Source organism: Ambystoma mexicanum, chromosome 5q (genome assembly GCF_040938575.1).
Source record: "Ambystoma mexicanum isolate Mex_15411 chromosome 5q, UKY_AmexF1_1, whole genome shotgun sequence".
In the NCBI taxonomy this organism is placed as follows: Eukaryota; Metazoa; Chordata; class Amphibia; order Caudata; family Ambystomatidae; genus Ambystoma; species Ambystoma mexicanum.
Genome location: NC_090933.1, coordinates 1,225,894,271 through 1,225,908,190, shown reverse-complemented (window position 1 = coordinate 1,225,908,190; position 13,920 = coordinate 1,225,894,271).

Genomic DNA, 13,920 nt, shown 5'->3' with positions numbered 1-13,920 from the left:
ATGGTGAACCCAGAGCTCTTTTTAACTGTGACCAATAATCCTGAGGTTGGACGACCTCTAGTGGATTCTTTCGCAGGCACTAACACAATATCATGGTCATCCCAAGTCGGTGTACTGGTGAGCCAGGTTTCCTTGAGTGCAATGATATCATATTGATTTAATTGATTTTTGTTGGATGTCTGTAGGTGGATGTGACCACGAGTGTTCCAGCAGGCTAGCCATATTGGTTTTGTTCTTTTACGTGATAAAAGTTATGCGTAGCCATGCTACTGGACCTGCGGTTGTGGGTTTATCTCAGATTCATGGTTTTTACAGTTTTTTTAAGGATAATCATTTATGGTGTCCTGTTGGGGAGAGTACTCACAGAGTTTTGAGCTATGATAAAACCCAATCTAAAAAGGTCCATTCTAGCCCTCCACACCGTGTTAAGCACTACTCCAGATAGAATCCAAACTCTCACTATGGAAAGATCCTCGTCACACAAAAATTCCACCTGTCCAATGTCAAGGGAACACACATCTTCTAAAGCCGGGATTTCAGCAATTATGTTCAATATTCTGGAACGACAAAAATCGTACTTATGGTATGGTAAAGCGCGACATTTCATTATTTATTAACAAGTGCGTGTATTGGGGAATTTTGTCCCCCACTGGTTTATCTATTTGCTCACTTTTATTAGGCATGCTAATTGCTTGCTGATTCACAGGGGCTCTAAGACCATTCAATGTGCATTTATTTGGCTTATGAACTGCTCAGTTCTCCAGCAAAGCTTCACCTTGCCACTGTGTTTGTGTTTTGGTAGATGCTTCTCTCCACGCTGTTGCTTCAAGTGATGGGGAGTCATAATCAATGATAGGTTGCTGGATATTCCTTATCTGATCTTCTCTGATGCATCGACTGCATGTTTTATATCTATGGCCTTTGCCTCTGCACTGCGCCTGAGAAGCGTGAGCATCTGATGTAGAGGCTTGCAAAGGATCTGGGCGCGGTATATTTCCCGTTACTGTTTTATTTGGCTGTTTCATTTTGGTCTGTGCCGATAATGCATCTTGTTCTAGTACTGCTATGAGGTCATTTAAAGGTTCATATGTAGATAGATGCTCTACCTCTGGAGCAGTGACCGGGCTATCTGCATTCCCAATCATTTTCTTGTTTTTTAAGTTCTCCCCTATATTTTTGTGGGGGCGGGGGGTTAACGCTTTGCAAATGGCTCGAAGAAAGAGCTTAGCACTCTTAATGCTTGAGGCTGCAGGTGCTCGCATGTTTTTAGGTTGTTTTTTCTTTGCATTTATGTTTCATCCTTAGCCCATCGCTTTGAAGTTGGTTATGAGGGGCGCTTCTTGCTGTTCTGTAGACCCCCTTTCTGTAAATATATCATAGTGATTCATAAATACATTACATGTTTGCAATCCACTCTCTTGTTCCAGACTAACCCGCGATTCGTTAATATGCACATACCATACGATACATTCGAGCATTCGTCACTCACAGGTTTAATTATTTTACTAAACTGTGGCCCCGCAGGAATCAACACGCATTGTTAAGTCGCCAGATTTTGCATATTTACCAGAGACCCCGCTGGACATAACTTCACTTTGTCACGTAACCTACCTGATCTGATTTCCATCTCTTGCGCAATCCATTCCGCGATTGTTTGAATCTGTGCGGATCGGTTGGTCATTTAAACCTCCAACGATTCAAATAATTTGAACAAGCTCAGAATTGCTGTGTTGATAGATGCGAGTGTTATATGCATTAGAGCCTGTTGGTCTACAGAAGCTTGCAGCGATTGTATTGGTGTTTTGCATAAGTTATTGAATGAGTTGTCGAGTCCATAGAGAATTTCTCGTAATAGTTTGGAGAAGAGTTCTGATTTGTGTTATGGGACAAATCATTTACACTTGCATGTATAATTGCATGTATATAAATATCCGTAATCACCTCACTTGCTTTAGATGACTTCTGTGGGGTATCCAGATTAGTATTGATCACCACCGCTCGCGTTGTAGGGTTGGTTCAGTTTCTAATATTGTTAGATCCGACACCACTTGTAGCGATGGAGCCGAAATTGCAAGACTCTCAACCGTTGTATCTGATAAATTATCCGCGCGAGTCGAATACAAGTTGCGAATATCTGTGTGTCTGTTATCCATCACCAGTGTCAGAGTAATTGACTTCCGCATAGTTTTCCTAGGAGCGTCCTTTTACGCATGAGGCGAGTTGAAGTGAACAGGCATGTTTGTTTTTAAAGAGTAAAGCTGTGTTATCATTCACTCTCTTATGTATGTCAGCACCCGACAGTACACAGTGAATTAAAGGAATTTCCGAGGGCCTACTCACCACTGTTACACAGGCCAACAAACACAAGATTTAGAAGCCCTGGTCATACGTTCGCTGCTGCAGCGAAGCAGCAAATCGTTGCTGCCAAGGTGCTTCTCAAAGGTGCATGTGTGCTGGTGCGGGCGCATGCTCGGTTTTATGCGTGGGGAAACAAAAAGGTATGGCCAAAGCTTGTAATCCAAAGAAAGGTTCCTAATATAAGAAATAAAGCACTGTAAGTTGTTGCAGTTGCTCAAAGTCCACAATATATATAAAGCAGAGTCTGTATGGTACTATTACCAGTTGTTTTGCTTGCAAGTAACTTGAGATGTCCAGATGAGATCAGCGTTCAGAGGAAGAGCACGAGCGGCAAAGCGGGGCTTCCAAGGTGCTTCTCACAGGTGCACGACCCTATCTCCACTACCCCCTTCTTGGGAAAGCTCTTAGAGAGGTTGGGCATCTCCCACCTGATCCATCACACTGAATCTGTTGGCTGTCTCCACGATCAGCATTCTGGCTTTAGAGCAGCCAGAGGCCTGGAAACTGTTCTCCTGAACACTCGTGATGACTTGCTCTCAAACCTTGACTCTAACTCTTCCATTCTCATCCTCTTCGATCTGTCTCTGCCTTTGACACGGTCAATCATTCCACCCTCAAAAATCAGCTCAGTGATACCCTGGGCATCATGGACTGGGCACTGAACTGGTTGACCTCTTTCTTTTCGAATCAGCCCTCCCAGGTGCAACTGGGTCCTATTCTCTCCTCTACCTCACTCTCTACTTGCAGCATCCCTCAGGGCTCTATCCTCTCGCTGTGGCTTTTTAACATTTACCTTGCCCTCTGACCCACTTGAGTTACACTTTTGCTCCTCATTTCCAGTGTTACACTAAAGACACACAGCTCTCCTTTAAGCTACCCTCCTATACCTGCTCTCCTTCCTCTTTCATTCCCGATTGTCTGATTGCTATTCAGGCATGATGCGCTGCTAACGATCTATGCCTTAACACCAGTAAGACTGAGATCCTTCTGATTGAGACTCCTGCCCCAGCATTCCCTCCTACTCTCTGGCCACCCTCCTTGGGCACTCTCGCCTCACTCTTGTGTGAGGCAGAAAACCTAGGTGTCTTCTTCGACTCTTCTCACTCCTTCTCTCCTCATATTGCTGACCTTGTCAAAAAGCACCACATTCAACTTCACCTCTTCAGAGTCATTCTCCCTTTCCTCGCCTTCTCCCAGAATCTCAATGTCTCCAAAGCTCTAATTCTCTCCAGGCTGTATTACTGCAACAGCCTCTTCCTTAATCTGCCTCTTTTCTCCTTGCGCTCTCTTCAACGAATCCAGAACAGGAATGCAAGAGTTATCCTTGGCCTGAAGCCCAGGAACCATAGCTCTCCAGCCGTAAAAGCTCTCCACTGACTCCAAGTGGTTGAAAGGATCAAATTCAAGACCATCTTCATCATCCACATTGTAAAAACAAGGAAATGTCGAGGCTGAGTACCACAAAAGGAAATACACCAAACACGGGCTATAAATATTCACAGATCTTTATTCTACTGTACAGTTTATATAGAACATAGAAACAGATAGCTATCTGGCTCTCAACACCCCCACAATGAGTACCAGCCCGTTAAAGAGAGGAGAGAGAGTGCTGGACATCTAGACATTCGTTTTTTTATACAATTTCTGCAATATTGCCCATCCCCTCTACATGTTAATAATCTGCGGTCTAGAGTTTGTGCCTAGTTCACATTCACTTTATACAATAATATGCAGAAGGATTACATGAGTTTGTATTTCCATCAAGTTACAATGGCGATGTATATTCTCGGATTCCGCGGTAAGCTTTAGTCTATGTCCCAACACAATGTAGTTCAGCCCGTGTCCACGCTTGGCGTTTGCACTTAATTGTCGCCGATGTGTATTCGTGGATGAGGCTTGTTAAACCAGACAATGCTAGGACAACAATTTATACAGAGCGCAAGGTCTCTTTACCCAGTGTGAACAGTCGGCTCTTGGACAGTATAACCATTAACAGAACTCAAAGGTCGGAAGGCTTGGTTGCAAGTTAGAAACAAAGTCTTAGAACAGAAAATGTACGAACAGAAATCAAAATGGCGGATGATTCTAAAAATGGCGGCAAAGTCGATCCAAAATCGGAACTTTGCAACACGGTTTTCTTCGCAGAGCGACTAGGCTTAGGCCAATATAAATCAAAAGGAAGTACTAATATGATTTCCGTTTAACAACATGACTTTCTGGGGCTTGGGACCTAGCTACATCCAACTTTCTCTTCCTAAATACCTCTCTGCCAGAGTCCTTCAGTCCCCTAGCTCCAACACTCTGCAGATCAGATTCTCCAAGCAGAGAGTGGGGGTAGATCTCTTTATTCAGCAAGGGGCCTCCCTCTGGAATGGCCTGCCTGTCTCTCTTCGACTTGAGCTGGATCGCCTTAAGTTCCAGAAGCTTCTCAAGACCTTCCTTTTCTCCTCCTCCCTCCATCTACCCCTCCTTGCTAATTTCCACCTACCTTTGTGACTGGCTGCATGTGTCCTCTTTGCGGCCAGGCCCTCCTTCAACCAGTCTTCCCCGACACAACGTACCAGCACTTTCCCTTGCACACACTTCCCTTCCTAGCCCACTGAGTGTGGTCCACCCCGTCCTTGCACTAGTTGATCCCTACCCGTGGCTCCCTTACCACTTGCCCAGCCCCTGGAGTCCTCTCCTCCTGCACTTATTCCTCTTCTCCCTATCCCATCACGTTGCCCTTTTTTCCCCACCCCCCTGCACTTCTTGTTAATGCACTTGCATGATTTGAATGTCACAAGGTCTAGTAGGACTGTTATTGCTGTTTTCTCCTCTGTCCCGCCTCCCCTTCTTGTGTCATGTGTCACCTGGATTTTTTTTTGCTGTATATGCACCATACAAATATTCAATAAATAAAATAAATAATATGTATTTACAAGTATAGGTATATATTTTATTCGTTAAATAAACCTTTAAAACACTTCTACAGTAAAATCTTGCATGCATTCACATTTCATATTTAACATTGTAAAATCTATCAAATTAAAAGAATACATTCCATATGCAACCTCTAATAACATAATAGTCATATCATTAACAATGATCACACAATTTCTAAAACTAATCACCAAATTAGACAGTACATATTTTCTGAAAACAAACATATTTTTTCCACATATGTAAAGTTGTAAAATTTTATAACGTGGAATTGCCAGCATATATTGTTGCCCAGGACAGACCTGAAGTGGAATTGACAATTTAATATTTCATTTTATGATCACCCTTTCTATGGGTCTCCTCTAATTTGTTACACTCTGTTAGAAGGTGTCTGGAGGTTTTGACTTTCTCTTTCTAAAATGTACAAAGTCTAAGCTCACATGGGATATTGAGCTAGGCTCCTGTTCTTGATGGTGTAGGTAACAGGCCCAGTCTTAATCGCATCACAAATCTTCTAACGTGCATTAAAAAAAGCATTTGGGGCCAGACTATCTAACATTTGCACTAGTGCAATAAATTGAGCAAATGCACTTTGCGGCTTACTTAATACTGACATGAGCAAACAGGTTGTATCCAAATCATATTATCATACAGTGCAAAAATAAAACAGGCGGTTTTTTGTGAAGTTTATTTTGCGTAACATAAATAGAAAAGATATTAAGACATGTTTTTTCTTGTTGTCCTAGTGAAAACATTTGTGGATACCAGGGATTGGGGCACACCCTATTTCAGTATTCCCTTGTCCATTTTTCTATTTGAATTTATAAAGCACACACCGGCCCTGGGGCATTATGGCACTGTTACAGACTGCTTGCTTGCTTACACAGTTGAAAAACAGTTTTAGAATACCAGTAGTATCATTGAGAATGTCCAGGTTCCTTGGTTACATTGGAACACTTGCTTTAGTTGGAGGAACGGGATAGACAGACATTACAGATAAGGATAGGAAGAGGAAGGTTGGCAGGTAACGCTAGGCAAACAGGTTGGTTTTCAGAATTTTATGGAATGCTGTGTATGATGTTTCGTTTCTGAGTGTTGTGGGGAGTACGTTCCAGTTTTTGGGTGCTAGGTGTTGGAAGCTGGAGTCTCCTGCTTTAGCTCATTTGAAGGGTGGTACATATATCTGATTGTCCAGGTGAGAACTGATAGGTCTGGAGGATGCGATAGGGGTGATACTTTCTGATAGGTAGGGTGGGACATTGTGTGAGAGGCACTTGTGTGTGATGGCAAGGGTTTTGAAAAGGATGCGCTGTTGACCGGCAGCCAGTGTGCCTCTCTCCTAGCCTGGGAGATATGTTCCCTTTTAGGGATGCTCAGTGCCGCCCAGAAGGGCATTGTTCTGTGTGACTTGTAGTTTGTTAATGTTTTTAGAGGAAATACCTCGGAAGAGGGCATTGCAGTAGTTGGGTTTGGTGCCGACTGTGGCCCTGGCGATGGTGAGGCAGTTCTTGGTTGAAGAAAACAGCATTGATAATTTTAGTGGTGAATGCAGCGTAGGAGGCGATAGCATTGACCTGGTGTGTCATGGACAGGGAGGAATCAAGGTCTACCCCTGTTTTAACTGATGGGGATAAAGTGATAGGTGTATTATCAATGTGGAAGGTACAGTATTGAGGGGAGAGTTTATTGAGCATCTCTTTGGTGCCTACCAGGAGGATCTCGGTTTTATGTTCATTGAGACAAATATTGTTTGCTGCCATTCATATTTGGATGGCTCCGTAGATTTTATTTAGGGCTTTGGCTTCTTGTTCGGTTAGTGGGAGAAGGACTTGGTATTGTCGGCATAGTTAGTCCATGACACACACATCTAAACAAGTCCAGATACTGAATACACCCATATCCAGCATTCCCACAATAGGCAGTGATGAACCATTGAACGTGAACGCAGAAGGCCAACAATGCACACAGCCCAGCCATTGCAAATGCTGGTAATTGCCAGATTTCCAAGAGGAATTGTTGGAGCTGGCCCCCATCAAGCAGCTCACTAATCATGTCAGCTCTTCACATTGAATCTGACTCTGTCATTCCGACTCTAAAGAGTTGATTGTTGGCAGTTGCAGTGCTTGGAGTTCAGATCTAGATTAACCTCAGTGGCTGCCATAAAAGTATTCAACCCACAGGCTTTTGACCACCTGCTGTGCTCTGCATTCACAGTTACGTTCTGTAGTTATGATGACAAAGGAACTTGATTAAATACATTAAATGAATCACTTTGGCACTGTGATAGGTTGGCATGGTAAACTGAGCTGTGGCTACTGGTGCATTTCAATTGACGAGCATGATACTTGAGTTACAATTCGAAAGTTTAGCTCTCAGCATCTAATGTCGTGGTGGATCAGAAGAAGACAAAAAAAGAGGGCCAGACAATGGCAAAAAAGATTGCAAGTTCACAAATTTCAATTTGTGACTTTTCATAATAAAATGATTGATGAATAAAGTATGGAAATGACCAAAACATTCCGCTTGTGCAAAACAATTGAGCACATTAATTCATCACTAGTGTTGCTGCTTCGATAATATGAAATAGAGCAAAAAGGTTTAGCCGCAAACTGTACTTCTAAAAATGTGTTTACGAGGGCAAAATTAAGCAGACGGTGATCAAACCTGTTTGCTCCAATCTACTTTATTTAAACATTTTCTTAATTTTTAGCATTTGTGAATATGTTAGATAATCTGGTCCTTCTAGTGCATTTGTTTTGGAAGATGTGTTATAAAAGGTAGGTTTTAAAGGGCATTTGGTCACTGACAATGGCCCAAAAGTTCAGTCACGCAATGCACCAATTCATCATAATGGCCTAGGTGGACCCACAAAAATGTTGCAAAATGGCTGGTGGGCTAGGTATCCGTCATCATTGCCCTGGTGTCATTCAAGCTAGTCCAAGAAATATGTTTGGGCTGTAAGAAGAGAAGCCAACATGGGGAAGACTGGAATGTGGAGGCACTCTCTCATGCCTTTGTCCCTTCCCCACCTCAATCGTTCTGACCTAATTCCATTGTTTTCTCAAGTCATGGTATCCTTTCAGGCGTTCTATTCAAACTTTGCTAAAAGCATTGAAAAGTCCTCCCAGAGTTCATCTAAGCACTCAATGTTTACTCAATGTGCACCATTACACTTGCCCACTCCTTCATAGTTCTTGCTTAGTCTACAACCTTCAAACTTCCTTGCTATCCAACACTTCAGATCCAACATTTATCTCCATTTATGGTACCGGCACAAAACTGATTTCAATCTCTCCTTTTCACATGCAAATATTCTATTGAAATGCTCTCCAAAGGCCTGCTAATTCATACTGCTACACCAACCTCTTCTCTTCTCTCTGTTCTCAGCCTTCGGAGGGACCAAGGACCACGCATTCCAGTCTGATCCTCTCATCCACAATCATTCCATCTTCAATCCTTGCCTCCTGTCACTTCTTCCCCTCTACTGCATTACCCACTTGTACTCACTCCAACATATGACATGTGTTCCCCACACCACCAGCTGAACAGGAACCCATCCTCCAGACCACCAACCTCTTTTGAGCCCCTGCTGATCCATGTTCTTCCTACACTGATAAGGAGATGGAACTACCTTCCTCCTCCTTGCCTCTTCCTTACCTCCTTATCTCCACCTGACTCGTTCAATTATCCAGAATCTCACTGTCCTCTGTCATCTATCTAACCTACTTTGAGATGGCCACCCTTAAACTTCATTTAGGAAACCTAAAGGTGACCTTAATAACTCTGCTAAAAAATGGCCTGTCACTCCTCTCCCTTTCCATCCTATTGCATACCTAGAGACATGACACAAAACCCGAATTCAGTTTAGATGTTCGAGCCATTGCTCCACAGACACAGTGCTACCATTGTCTGATTTAATTTGATTGATTTTGGAATGTATATCAGGCATATACACCAAAAAGGGATCCAAGCAGAGTCTGCATCTGGGCGCAGGTGATACAATGCTAAAGGATATAGTCATTACAGGGTTCTAGGCAAAAAGATAGGTTTTCAAATGTTTCCAGTAAATAGACAGAGTCAGTTTTTCGCGCTACAGCCTACCACTCCAACTGATAAACTATCCTCATCTTCCTTAGTCTCTCTGGTGGTTTTTGACACTGTTGACCACAAGAACAAGCTGACAGAACCCATGACAGCACAGACAACACCCTAGAACTGACAAAGGGAAACTCACAGAAGTACAAGAGCGACAAGGCTAGGGGGAACCGACCACGAGTGACAACTCAATCAGAAAAGAACAATAACAAACAAGGCTGACACAAACAGGCACAACTACCAACCCCACCCACCCAGACAGAGCAATGGATATGGGCATAGGTCACAAGTAGATAGATCCGCAGGGACCAGTTTGCATCAACCACAGACTGGGATATAGGGGCTGGCCTGGGTAAGAACAAGTATAGAAATTTAGAGATGAATGTTATGGCCAGTCAGGGTCATTCATAAAAGGATACTCTGGGTGCCAGCTGAGATCTTAAAAATTGCTTTAATCAGGTCTCATCAAGGAGATTAGGAAATAAAGTTACAGGTAAGCCCACTGGCTCCCACCGGCCAGGCTACATCATTCTCAACTGCCCTGGGTGGAATCTCATACCAAAGCATTCTAATCAGTTACACTCCAGACATTCCATTTGTGACCTCACACTTCCAGTCACACAGCATGCATACAGGTAGGGAGATTAAACAAGTAGCTTAACAGCTTAATAGATAGCAAGGATACCATTCCTAACAATTAACAAATGCAACATAATGACAGAGAGATGAGAGACAGCCTTATCATGCTGAAACTAGATCACTGTATGGAAGACAATGTTGTCTAAATCTCAAAAGACACACAATAGGAGTGTGCATTTTTTTTTCTTCTTTTTTTTTCTTCTTCTCTACGGAAAACAACTCTAATAACCAACCCTAATAAAAACTACTATAAACCTCACCCCTCTTCACAAACCGCTAAAAACCTACTAAACACAACCATACCTCTTAAATGACAGCAACCCTCACGCAATTCACCACACTAGAGGTGACCCCGCACAATCAAGCTTCAGACCACGACACAGATCCAAAAGCACTCTGGCCTCAATCTGTGATGATCTTAAGATCATTGCTGACTCTGTAGAATTTGTTGCACTGATCCTCCTAGACCCGTCTGCCACTTTCGACACAATTAACCATTCAATCCTACTTGACCGCCTCCACTCCCTTGGAATATGTGGAACTGCTCTCAAATGGATAGCCTCCTTCCTGAACGACAGGAAACAAATAACCCTCCTCTCCACTTTTGCCTCGGCCGCTTCGCCCAGTCAATACCAAAATACCACAAGGAGCATGCCTATCAGCCCTCCTATTCAACCTCTATGTGTCCACCCTTCCTTGAATCATCAGCCCACATAACATCCTGTGCTAAAACTATGCTGATGATACACAAATCATCCTAAAACTACTCAACTCAGACTCCAACTCTAAGCGCGACCTCGCAGCCTGCCTCCTTGACATCGACCGTTAGATGACTTCAAACCACCTCCTCATAAACCCCACTAAAACCGAAATCATAGTGTGTGGCAAAACCAAGCCCCCCCCCCCCCTCCATGGGCCAACCACCTACCACCTCTGCCACAATAAAAAACCTTGGATGCACTCTGGACTCTGAGCTAACCCTCTCTCGTCAAATCAACAATGTATCAAAGTCTTGCCATTACCATCTCTCCTTTCCTAATAGACTAGCCACTTTTAAGTCTATTGTAATTTCAAGACTGGACTACGCTAACTCCCTTTATCTCAGAGTCCGGGCATACCACCCTATTAAATTGCAAAGTGCACAAAACGCTGCCACCAAAATGCTACTGGCACTGGGCCCAAGAGACCACACCTTTCCAGTTCTCAGAACACTCCACTGGCTCCCAGTTGGAAGAAGGGCCACTTTCAAGACCCTGTGCCTCACACACCGTCCAGTGCACAAGACCAGCCCTCTATACCTGCAAGACAAGCTAAAACCCTACCTCCCACCATGCACCCTAAGATCAAGCTCGGCCCTCCTTTTAGTGATCCCAACTACCAACTCGGTCAGGATAGGAGGATCCTCATTTTCGGCCTTTGCCCCCAATCTATGGAACTCACTTCCACACCACATCAGACACACCAAAGTCTATTTGTCATTCTGCAAACTACTAGAAATGTGGCTCTTCCCATAACATCAATGACCACCTAAAGAAGTTGCTGAATCCCCCAGCAACCCAACGACAAAACACACAATGCAACTATCCTAGCTGGTGTTCGAAACCTCCCGTCCGCCCCACAGGACAGGATAAAATGGATGGAACAGATGGAATAGTTGGAGTGAATGGAGTTGATGGTTGGAGTAAACAGAGTGGGTGGACAGAGTAAACAGAGTTGATAGAGTTGATGAAGTGGAGGGAATTAAGGAGTAAATGGAGTCGATTGAATAGATGGTACTCGATGTATGGATATAACTTTATGATATGGACGTAATGTATGGTGTGGACGGAATTAGATAGAGTGTATGGAGTATATCGAGTGGATTGAATGGATGGAAGTGCATAGAGTGAATGTAACTGACTGGAATTGGTTTGAGTGTATGAAGTGGAACGAATGGAATGAGCGGAATGAATGGAATAAATGGAACAAATGGATGAGGTGGATGGAGTGCATGGAGTAGGTGGAGCAGATGGAGCGAATAGAGCAAATAGAGTGTGTGGAGCTGATGGAACAGATAAATGAATCGAGTTGATGGAGTGGATGGAGCGAATAGAACAAATAGAGTGTGTCGAGCAGATGGAACAGATGAATGAAAAGAGTCGATGGATTGGATGCAGTGGATAAAATCAACTGGAACTGGTTGGAGTGATTAGAAGAGGATGAGGTGGATGGAGTGGATGGAATAGATGGAACGGGTAGGTTAGACGTAACTTTTGAGTAAATGGAATGGATTGAGCGGATGAAACGGATGGAGCGGTTGAAAAAGATGTAGTGGATGAAACGGATGGAGTGAATGGAACAGATAGAGTAGATGGAGCTGATGGAGTAGATGGAACGGATGGAACGGATGGAGTGGATGGAACAGATAAAGTAGATGGAACGGATGGAGCCGATGCAACGGATGGAGACAATGGAACGGATGGAGTCGATGAAACGGACAAAGTAGATGGAGCAGACAAAATGGATGAAACGGATGAGTGTATGAAATGGATGGAGCGGATGAAACAGATGGAGCGGATGAAATGGATGGAGTGCATGAATCAGAGAAAGTAGATGAAACAGATGGAACGGATGGAGCAGATGAAATGAAGTGGATAGAGTGACGGAGTGGATCGAATTAGATGACTTGAATGGAACTTGATGTCATGGATGTAACTGGATGATTGAATGGAAATAGGTGGTACTGGATGGAACTGGATGAAACAAACAGAATGGATGGAGTGGATTGAGTGACCTAATGAATGGAGTGAATAGAATCAGATGACATTGATGAGACTGGACAGAGTAGATAGAACTGGATGGAATAGATGGAACTGGACTGAGTGGATGGAATTGGGCAGAGTGTATGGAACTGCACAGAGTGGATAGAACGGGACATAGTGGATGGAACTGGACAAAGTGGCTACAAATGGACAGAGTGGATAGAACTAAACAGAGTAGATGGAACTGGACAGAGTGGATGGAATTGTTGCCATATATCTGTATCCCCTATATACGCTATATATCTGTATCCCTATACATATCTGTATCCCCATATATACCTATATCGACCCTGTTGCTATACATCCGTATGTCGCCATGTATGTCTCCACCGTACTGTCCACATGCCTTGTCTCAGGTGCTTCTACTGATAACCACCATATAACACCACTATTCTTACTCTCTACTACACACCATCATTCAATTACAACACAGCTATACCCCTGATAATTCGGCATAGCTGTTCACTTACGATTAAGGGCACCGGTAAGGATGCCAGTGCTGCTAACCCCTTACCGCTGCATTCTGAGGTCCCTTAGTGGTTACCGCTAAGGACGGCAGGTTTTACAAGCCGCCCTTAGCGAGAGCCGCTAAGGGACCAGGGAGCTAATAACTGGCCCGTTATTAACATGCCCGTTATTAGGTCCTTCCCCATTTCCATTGAGCTCTATGGGGACTCAATGGGAATGGGGATGGGTATATTGAATGGGGACTTACCAGGTCCTCCAAGGTTGGAATGACCCGGTAAGTCCCCATTCAAAGAACCCGGACCCAGATACGAGTTTGGAGGCAACCTCCAAGCTCGTAATGAACCCAATGTCTCTCTACTGACTTGAACTACGGTTCCCGAGGGCGTTCAACCTGCCAGCGCTTTGAGGTCATACCAATGATATATAAGGTGCTATATAAATGCCAAGTAACATAACATAACAACTAACACACCACACAGCCCCTCACACAACAGCACACAAGGACTCCGACCGGATACCACACCAAAAAGCTCAGCAAACAGTGTTAACAGAACTGAACCTGCCAACAGCACATCAAAGCTCCCTTGCTCCTCTCCAAACTTTATCCTACTAACTGCCCTAACCTATCCCCCTTTCT